Genomic DNA, 10,499 nt, shown 5'->3' with positions numbered 1-10,499 from the left:
GCTGGCTCCCTCTGGGAAAACCCACCCACATGGTTTCCACCAGAAAGTTTCAACTAAATTTACACAATCCTGAAAAATACTGAAACTGCATCAAATCAATATTGCCTATTAGAATTGTTTTTCTTCAGAGCATTTTCAGCCATTCCCACCCATCACATCATGATTTAAATCCTGCGAGAGTCCTCTGGTAGGTCTACAACAACTCGCCTGAAGACCAGCTCCTTGCCTTCCTCCATAGTCTTTACCTGCAGCCTAAATCCTGCCAGCAGGCAGAGCGCAGTTCCCCAGGCAGGTGGAGTCAGCCCCCACCAATCATAAAAGCTTTTATAGTTCTATTAAACACCATTTAATCAAATAGTCTAATAATCACGCTTTGCTTTTCCACCCAAAAGCTCACTGTGTTCCAGGCAGTAAGTAAGCATCATGATTTCTTTTCGCATATGGCCTGAAGCCATATAGCACTGCAGCAAGTTTAATTACCCGCTTGCCGGAGTCCCCGTGTGGTGCAACCACGACAGACATACCTGAGGAAGTAAACCCAGCAGCCACCCCGCTGAGCAGCAGAACTTTCGGTCAGATCCCAAGAACAGGTTTGCTGCGTCCTCTGCTAGTGAGGCAGTTCCTCAACTTCATGCCCTCTGTAGCAGGATTGATTAGAAATCTCCTAATGGATAAACAGAATCCATACAGAAGTAATTTTTATATAAAATTACTAGCGACAAATTGTATTTGAAAAACTTTTACTTAAGATTTTATTAAAATTGATGTTTAAAAATTTCTTCTGAAATTGAAGCATTGGGGAAATTTCTAAAGGCTTCGAATATAAAAATACCCAGTACATGTTAAGTTTTGTTTCTTAGATATATTAAAAAAAAGTCATAAAAATGAAGAGGAAAAGAAAATGCATTTAAACTTAGTTCCATTTTAATAAATCTAAGGTTGTTATTGTAATAGCGTTGCTGAAGTGAAGACAGTTTTATCTTGAATGTATCCCTCAATTTATAACATCAAACTTTCAGTTCTACTGTATTTACTACCCACCTCATTTGATTTTATATGTAGCAGCTGAACACCAAGGCACTGATATCTTTGTATTCAATTAAAGTAAGGAATTAGGAACACAAGTGTGGTTTTCACCATCTTAAGTTAGAGTAATAACAAGACTCTTTATGTTCTCCTCTTCTACTAAAACTATAATGGCGAGCTATTGTGCTCTGCTCTGACTAGCAAGTACTCTGTGCAAATCATTTTGCTCTTAGGATCATAACAACATTTGAAGTCACTTATTGATTCAATCCTGCCAGCAAACGGGACTTGTACAGCACAGAAGCTCTCACCAGCCTGCACCCAGAGCCCGAACGGGTGACAAACGGCAGGAATGTCACAGGGAGCAGCTCCCTTTGCAGTTGCTGATCCTGCAGCACCATCCGCACCAGCAATTTGCAGTGAAATCAGGGAAAGTATTCAGGTGCTTAAAGTGAAGGCTGTGTTTTGTTGAGGAGCATATTTTTTTTCTGTAACTATCACTCAGATATTACATTAAGCTGTGTGGCAGATAGGTAACAATATTTTACACCTAGGCAAGCTGAAAGTGGCTGTTTTTATGGAGAAATCCTACTGGATTTCCATAGCTTTCCACTTCTGAGTCAGATATTAGTGGAGAAGATTGTTTCTGCTCTAGGATATGCCAAAACACAGTGGCATTTGTTCTGGCAACAGGAGTCTTTGCCACTTTATCCATGTGACTTAATCCCTAAGCCATCCCCAAGGAGATGGTGGCAGGGAGAAGCTCTGAAGTCCCTTCCTGGCTCCCGAGCACATTTCCAGGGAAGCCAGGAGGAATCTGGAAGGACCATTGGATGAAACCAGCAGAATTCCCCTGGAGGGACAGTCATCTTTGTCATCTCCTACTCTCATCCTCATACTTCACTGTTGGCCCAAATCCTCCTTTGAGATGAAATGCAGGAGCATCACTGACCTCAGGAGGCGATGGCGATTACCAGCAGATGAGTATCTGGTGCTTTAAGCAGACACAGACTCACAGGACTGGTAATGGGCGAGTGCTTTCGCTGTTGCTGGACCATGTTTTATAGCAACTCGTGAAATCCCATAAGCAGCTCCAGCACTGTGTGTCTGATGACATTTAAGAACATTTCTCCCTGTAATTTTTTTAAATGACTAGCAACTCCATTATTTGAATAACCAAAATACTTTCTAATGGCTGCTTGAGGAGCCTTTAATTCATACCCTGCTGTTTGGAGTTAATCCATTCAGAAATTAAAACAGTGCAGGTCACCTTTGAAAAGGAGAAAGCTGCAAAAATATCCCATTTTATACACACAAAGCATATGTGAGGAGACATTGAGTTGGTGTAAAAATGCTGTAACATACTTGATGTGACGTGGCATTCTTACCATATTTAAGCAACGTTCATCTCTGTCTTAAATTGTCTGGCAAAAAATAAGTCCTGTTCAACACTCTGTTCTTAGATTTTTGTTAGTTTTTCTTTTTTTTTTTATTTCCTCATTTTCCTCATTAGACTGACAAGTTTTCATAGTCAGAGGCCAGTTTTGCTCCTACTGATGGAAAATAAATGCTTTTACACATGACTCCTGTGAACTCCCTGGCCTCTGCCCCCGCGGGGAGCAGCCAGCGCTGCCGCAGCATTCAAACAAACTCTGGGGCTCTGGGTGCCCCCCCAGGAATGGGAATATGCTCCTGGCGTGCTGACTGCTGCTGAAACTGGATTGCCTTTGGAAAATGGGTGAGAGGCAGAAGCGAATCTTGGATGCAAACAAACAAACAAAAAGCAAAAGAGAGCAATGCTGAAATGTTCACATCTCTGCTCCCAGCACAGTGACCTTCACTGTGGAGCTTCTGCCTCAGAGTAGCTCATAACAACACACTGGCGACTGCCAGCCTAGTTGTCTTTAAAATGTCACTGGTTTAATATCAAATCAAGAGGTATAATTGCATTTTTCTTTCCTTCTCCCCACCTCCTGAATTCCAGTTCTGATCAGGCCCAAACCAAACTGACAGTGTGTTGTGTTCCCATAAGAAGTCTGTAAAAGGTCATAAAAGCTGCAAGTTCAAACGTCTGGATTGTTTTCACTGTGCACGATGACTTTCCTGTTTCCCACCTGCAAGCGATGGGCTGCACCGCCTTGAAGTTATTCCAGGATCCAGGTGATAGGCAGGAGTCTAACCCAGTGTTTGAGAAAGACTTGATTGGTCTTATACTAGGAAATTCAAGGTTTAAACTGTCAGACTGTCTCGTCTCTTTGGTTTATTCATCCTTACTCTGGACAAGTGGCATTTCCACCAAAAAGCTTCATTTTACTTTCCATGAAACTGATTAAGGTAGAAAGCACACTTAAAGGATCATCTGGTCCAGCCTCTCTTGGCAGAAGCACAGTCTAGACAAGATGGCCCAGCACCCTGTCCAGCTGAATCTTAAAAGAGTCCAATGCTGGGGAATCGACCGGTGGTCTCCCCAGGGAGATTATTCCAATGGCTGTTCTCACTTTATGCAGCAGCAGAATTTTTAATTGCCTTTAGTTTCTACTTTATCTAGCTTTCTTATCTGGTATTCTTCGTTAAATGATCTAACAGTATGAGACACTTATGCAAGAACATACGGAAAGGGAGGGCAACATATATTAATAATAATACAACAATAGCTCATCTTCTAGTGCACTGTGCTTACAATAAAATCAAAAGCAGTCAGAAAATATTACGCTGTAATATTTATCTCAAATTTAAGGCGTACAAGCGTATTTTAATAAAAGACATGATGCTGGCTGCCCAGCACTTAGATAATAGTATAAGATGGTAAGAATGGACAACAAATAAAAATCGTCATCTGTCAGGTCCATCAGCATGCGGGGCCGCCGTTCAGCAGCTCACCTGCAGCAGGTGGGAGATGCTGCACCTCCACTGCAACCCCTGCATGGGAAAAGGGATCTGGTAAATTTATTGGGAAGAGCTTGAACGAGGTGGATCACCCAGAGACAAAGACAACTCAGCTCAGTCTTGGGCATTAGAAAAAATCCTGTGCTTTTCAGAAGTATACTACATCCAGGGAAGCAGCCAGGCTTCAACATTACCATGAGGAGCTCTTACTCCAAGATGTTCTGGCAGTGCCTGATGGTTTGGAGGAGAGTATTGTTTGTCTCTGAAGTGTCTCTACTTTGTGGTTATTCCCTGAGTAATATGTTTTTGTCTAACTTACAGCAGGATGTTTATAAACTATATTCGCTCACCATCTTGTAATATCTTACATTTTAAAGATAATTATTATAAAGTAAAATTTTATACTTTATAAATTAACATTTGTCCCTCTTCTGTGGAAAAAATAATATAATCATCCTTTGAAAGAGAAACATGTTGATAAAACTCAAAACACTCCACATTTGGGTCTACAAAATATTTTTAGCAATTGTTTACCAACATCTTGATTCATCGCATTCTTAAAGTAGTATAAGTAATAGGGAATTGAAACAAAAATATTATTAATAAAGACTGAAAAAAGAACACTACTAAAAATGTTACTAAAAAAAAGAACATTAAGTCCAAGAGAGAACACTGCTGAGTTAGGCAGTACCTTGTACTTCTCACCAGGCTCATATAAACTAGTAACATCTCCTGTGCAGAAAACCGACATAGATTTGACCTCAAAGAACTCCCAGCACCTCCTATGGAAAAAAATGCACATAAGAAACCAACAGATCAGACAAGATCTGCAGCAGCCTCTTAAATGCTGAGGCCTCAGTTTTGCAAGGGTTTCTGTGCGAGCTGCAATGTAAGTGCCTCAGCAATCTGCCAGCTCCCAGTGTAAAGGCTGAGGAGATGAAGCTACTGTGCAAGATTTTAAAGAAGGATACATGTTTTCCATGTGCAAAACTTTACGTTTTAAAAGAGCTGAGGTTGTTCCTCCTTTTTATTATTTGCATTGCCAGGATCACATCATGCTAGGCTTTCCACTCGTACAAAGCTAGAAAATAGAAAGATTTAGAAATTCAAGTCACATCTATCCAGTTTTTCAAGAGACTCAATGGATGACTGAAGAATTAGTATAATTACTGCAACATCACAGATACTAAGCAAATAAGGCCTGATTAACCAGGGGTGGGAAAAATAATTTTATTTGCTTAGACTGTGTTTTGATTTGTCTGTTTGTTTATTAATAATAAATACTTGATAAACCACTGGAAGAAAAAACATTGCTCTTAAAAAGTCACGTCTTGCATTCCTCTGGTCAAGAGCTGAAGCTAAAGCTGGTATGAAAACATTAGTGATTAAACACCGTTGCAGTAGGTTTCCTGATCTGTGTGCTGGGCCGCTCACAGAGCCAAGCGGCTGTGGCAGAGGAGATGCTGCTCGCGCAGGAGAAGTGAGGAAGAAAGCTGAGCCAGCAGCACCTGCAGCATCCTGCAGCACCACGGCCTCACCACAGGGATCACCCAGGTATGAGGGGTACCCTGCCTGTGCTCACCTGTGGGCCTTTCAGCACGACCAATTGTTTTAATAACAGTTTAACATAAAATACATTTTATTTTATATAGATCTATAGTTCTCTATTTATACAGTGTACATATATAGATACTCAGTATTCAGAGTCGTTGTGCTTAAAATGATTTATACGATTTTTCTATATTAAATACCTTTATAAATGCCACTTAAGCTCAAAGAACATAGGGGAATACTCCAAATAGATGTGAGTTACTGCAACTGTCAGTTAGGGATTTAAGTGCATAGCATGCCAGTGTGCTACATCTTTGTATCATGGGTGAGTGAGACAGCAAGAGAAAAGGTGTTGACAGTGGGAATCTGTCAAGTTGATAAAACCAAAATCATGAGCTTTGTTACATCAGTTCAATCAGAAAATGTACGGAAACCCCATTTTTCCAATAAATACTAGAGCATAAAAGATGAGAGTGCAAGAAAAAGCAAAGTTCAAGTAGAACAAGAATTTTATGCTATATATAAAACATTCAACATGGAAAATCAGATTAGGCACAAACATCTTGTATTAAACACACCATATCTGGGCTGACATGCAGAAAGGCTTCTAAGTATTCGATTAATTTTCCTTTACAGCTCAAGACTGTATTTTTATTTCCTAAGGAACTATTTGCAGCCGCTCTCTGCCTCAACCACAAAAACCTATCCACTTTTAATAAAAGAATGCAACACAACTCATTGAAGCCAACAGTTTCAAAAAGCATCCATTAATTTTGGATGCTTCTGGTTTTAGATGTCTCCCTTAATGAGCTTGAATGTAAACATGCTCTTAATAATTCTGCCAAAACTAGGCTAATAAGTTGATGTCTTCATTTATCAGCTGAAACACCTGACCTCATGCTGTACCGATGAATCAGATGCTCTGACTTAATAATTTATATTTCTTTTCTTTATAGGAAATAAACAGAAACTTTGGGCCAGATTCACTACTCTGTTCCCATTCCTCCCAGCAATGCTGGCACCAGGAGAAAGCAGCCTGGATGGAGATGGCAGCAGAGCATCCCTGCAGCAGCCAAACTGAGAGGGGTTCACCTCCGCACCCTTTTCATCGAGCATGTGTTTGTGGAACGGGGATGTGCAAGAACGTGTATTTTTCAGTTAGCAGATAACCCTTTCATCAATAATGGATCTCTTCAGTCTGTTGGTGAATCAACCCGCTGCGTGCTGTTTCAGAAAGACTGTTAAGAGACTATGGCTCCTAAATTAGATTTGAAATGACTATTTTGTTCAAGCAGGATCAATTACTCACCAGTGTTTCCTCAGTGCTCCTTGTAGTTAGAAAGCTGGAGGCCTGATGCACGTGGAGGAGTAAGTGCTGATTTAGGAGGTGACACTGTGGAAGTTTGGCCATGGCCTGTTGATACATTAACATTTTATGGCCATGGTAGGAAGGACCCAGATCGAAGAAAAATCCATCCAGAAAATCAAATGGCTTTCCCCCCCAAACTGAAATAAACCAGTCAGAGGGTGTATCCGGCAGATGCTGGCAGTCACTTGTGAAGGGCTTGGAAACAGGGATCGCTCCAGCAAGTGACCTGAGAAACTGATAAACACGAGTGATGCCTCCCTCTGCTTCTCAGCTTCTGGCTGGGAAGGTCAGAACCCGCTCCTAGCCAGGATGAATTTTCTCTTGGGTAATTTTCCTGGCAGCCCATAAGCCTAAAGCAATTTTTCCCAAAAGAGAAAGAGTTGCACAGCCCTAAAGGACCAACAACACTTGAAGAATTTATGGGATTTAAGTCACTTCCTTGGTCACGAATGGCCCAGGAATAGGAGCCGCTCCCCATCCTCCAAAGAGAATGTGGCACCAAAGACCTGGGAAGAGGCTGCAACAAGCAAAGGAAAGATGGGAACTGAAAGGCAGATTGTTCTTGATTCCACATCCTTTGCGTGTGAACCCTGATGTTTTTCTCAGTGTTCTCAGTGAAATGAGATTAAAAACAATCCTTTCTCACCTCCCTTCTCCCAAGATCTGAACTGGTTAACTTCTCACAGGGGTTTTCTGTGTCAGCCCTTTGTACAGATTCTGATAGGGAACACCAAAACCTAACCTAAGCAACACATTTGGTAGGTGTGGACTAGAAGTTGTGCATAGCAGAGCGGTAACTAATAATCAATTTTCACCAGACAGGAGCTTGTCATGTGGAAAGAGGGTGGGCAGAAAATACTGGCTATAGACAAAGCCCAATACACAGATGAAGTATTGAACATATGGGAAGATGGAGTCAAGAAAATGCACAGGAGAGTTTGACTTTTACAAAAAAAAAAAAAAAAGTTCTGCTAGTTTAAAATAATGATAATGAGCACCGTAGAAATACACAAGTTCCAGTAATTAATCTGCAAAAGCATCCCGGAAAAGAGTCTGAGACAAAAGATGATCATGAAATGAATTCTTAGAGGTAACCAAATAGTTCTAACAAAGTGTTTCAGGGAGAAATAATTGCATTTGCAGAGTTTTAGAGAAAAATTGCAACATACATTTGTTCAAAGTGGGGTTTTTTAGGGGTAAGCATGTGTTAGATTTCAGATGCTTCCCTCTGAAAGCTCCATTGACTGTCAGGAGGCTAATTTAGGCGATAACATGTAGATAACAAAACTTGGACGCATAAATATGTTTCTCCTTTCCTTGTCTCCTACGTAGGTAAGACTCCTGACGCTCAGATGTGACTGTGCTCTGATTCAAGCCTTCTGCACGGTGAAAATTTTTGAGCGGCATGATTATTTCTCAAGCTGTGATTCAGTCATGTCCAGTTCACTGCAGGCAGGCAGTCCAACACAGAGGCAGGTATCCAGGTGAATTGGAAAGTTCAGGCTTCATAGCATGCTCGGAATTAATTCATGTTTCTGGGACTCGGGCTGTATGGATGACATTTGCGAGGTATTTCAGCTGGCGGGCAGGGTACCCACCGGCGGGCAGCCCGGCCCAGTTGTGCCCAGGCACATTCTGTCCCAACCCCAGGGACCCACTGCCTGCTCAGATCAGCGCCCACCTTAAGCATATTGCAACCAACGGGAAGATGAAGGTACGTATTTGATTAGCCACAGAATAAATCATGTCACTAAGCAGAAAGGTATTTGACAGAAGCAGTAACAACTCTATAAAATTGCTAGAATTCAGATATTTACAGCTACTTTAATATTAAGGCTTTTACTTCACTAATCTGAAATTAATCCACCACGTAAAAATAGATATTTGTTTAAATAAATTGACTACTCTGCTAGTTAGAGATAGTGATTTCCAGTGTTCAGAAGGTCTGCTTCATTTTGATCTTTTTTAGGAGGTAATCCTCATAATCCTGTATAAAGTTGACTATAATATGTGTTCTCCCTTTGAGCTCTTTGCATACAGCAGTGATCCTGCCACCTCTCACTAGCTTCTGTTACTGAGGAGTTCAGGTTTTCAGGAGGAAACCAGGAAGCCGTTATGAAGATGTTAACTGCATGAAGATGTTAACCTGAATGAATTCAGCCACAATACTGTTAGCAGATGAATACTGCGAGGAAAACTCTAAGCACTGATTAAAGTTTTCTATCCCAGCAAAATCAGTATTTTTCTTACAGCTGCACGCATACTCATGGTCTATTCCAGTGCTTCCAACTTAAGCCACCGTATGTGGAAGTTCAGTCTGTTTTTGCAGCATTATTATTCTGTGTACGAAAGCTCTACATATGATGTTTTCTGCTTATCTATTTTTATTGCATCTTTCTTAGCAATAAAGTCTCTCTGAGCTGTGCTTTACACCTCAGAACAAGTCTGTTGGCCAGATGGCTGCTCTAACAAATGGGGAGAAATGTCAGAAGCATTTTTGCATAGCTGGGCAGTGAGGCGCACCAGTCCTGCTCCTCGCTGCCAGCACCGGCCACCGCACACCAGAGCTGAGCACGACTTATTTCTCAGCATGAGGGCAACAGGCACAGGGCAAGGACCAGCCCTCCAGGGACGATCCCTGCACTGGGGAGAGGCTGCTCGGCACTGCCTGAGCTATCTGGCTGTGCCTATGAGACCTGGTCCTGAAAGCCAAATCCTCACCAAAATGTTTTCTGTGTTTGCTTCCCGGATGGCACATGCAGCTTTGGCTATGAACACTTCCCCCAAAATTTCAAAGGTAGCTTTGAATGGGAAACTCCTAATTGGCTTTCAAAATCCTAACCTTACCATGCTTCATCTTATATTGATTATCAGCAGTGCATTATCTACTTGATAGAGTATCATTTTATCTTACGGGTGATGATTCCTCACTGCTTCTTATGATTTTGCACCAAATACCTTCTGCTGTCAGAGAAGGTGTTTTTTAAGGTCCAACTTCATGGCCTTGTTTTGTGCATGAGAAATGCCAAGTCAAATAGGCAGGATTGCTTTGCTAATGAGACTCTGGCGAAGTGCATCACAGTGAATCATTAGCTAATGATTATTGAAAATCCTGACAATAGCAAGCAACATTTTTTGCATTAGGAAGCTCTTCTGTTGTCTATTGTTTCTCTGTCAACGTGATACCATCAAGTCAAAATCGGATTTCTGGAAACCAGAGGCCTGAAGTTGGCGGTGGTAGCAATGGCTAAAAGAAATCATATTAATTCCTTTTAAAAATAGTTCCCATGTTACAGCATGGCCCTACAGAGAGGAGAAAGGTGCTGTGGGAAGCAAGAAGGATCTGCTGGAATAATCTGTGGCTTTCTGCATGGAAAGTTACCGGTAACTAAAACAATCCAGGGGAGGGACAGACAGGAGAACTTGTTCAGAAGACCAAAAAACATCCCCCCAAAACCCCAAACCAAACTAAACCCCCCCACCCAAAAAAAAAGGAAGGTCTTTGTTACCCCAGAGAACAGCCAGGGCTCACAGAGGAAGAGTGAGGCCCTGGAGAGCAGAAGATATTTGCTCTCTGGGAAATTTTTCATTGTGCTCAACCATCCTGGGAAGCAGCTGGGAGAAGTGACAGATGGGACATGGGGACGTGAGGGCACAGGCAGGGAGG

The sequence above is a fragment of the Streptopelia decaocto genome, assembly GCF_964273445.1.
Source record: "Streptopelia decaocto genome assembly, chromosome: 11".
Classification (NCBI taxonomy): domain Eukaryota; kingdom Metazoa; phylum Chordata; class Aves; order Columbiformes; family Columbidae; genus Streptopelia; species Streptopelia decaocto.
This window is presented reverse-complemented; position numbering follows the sequence as displayed.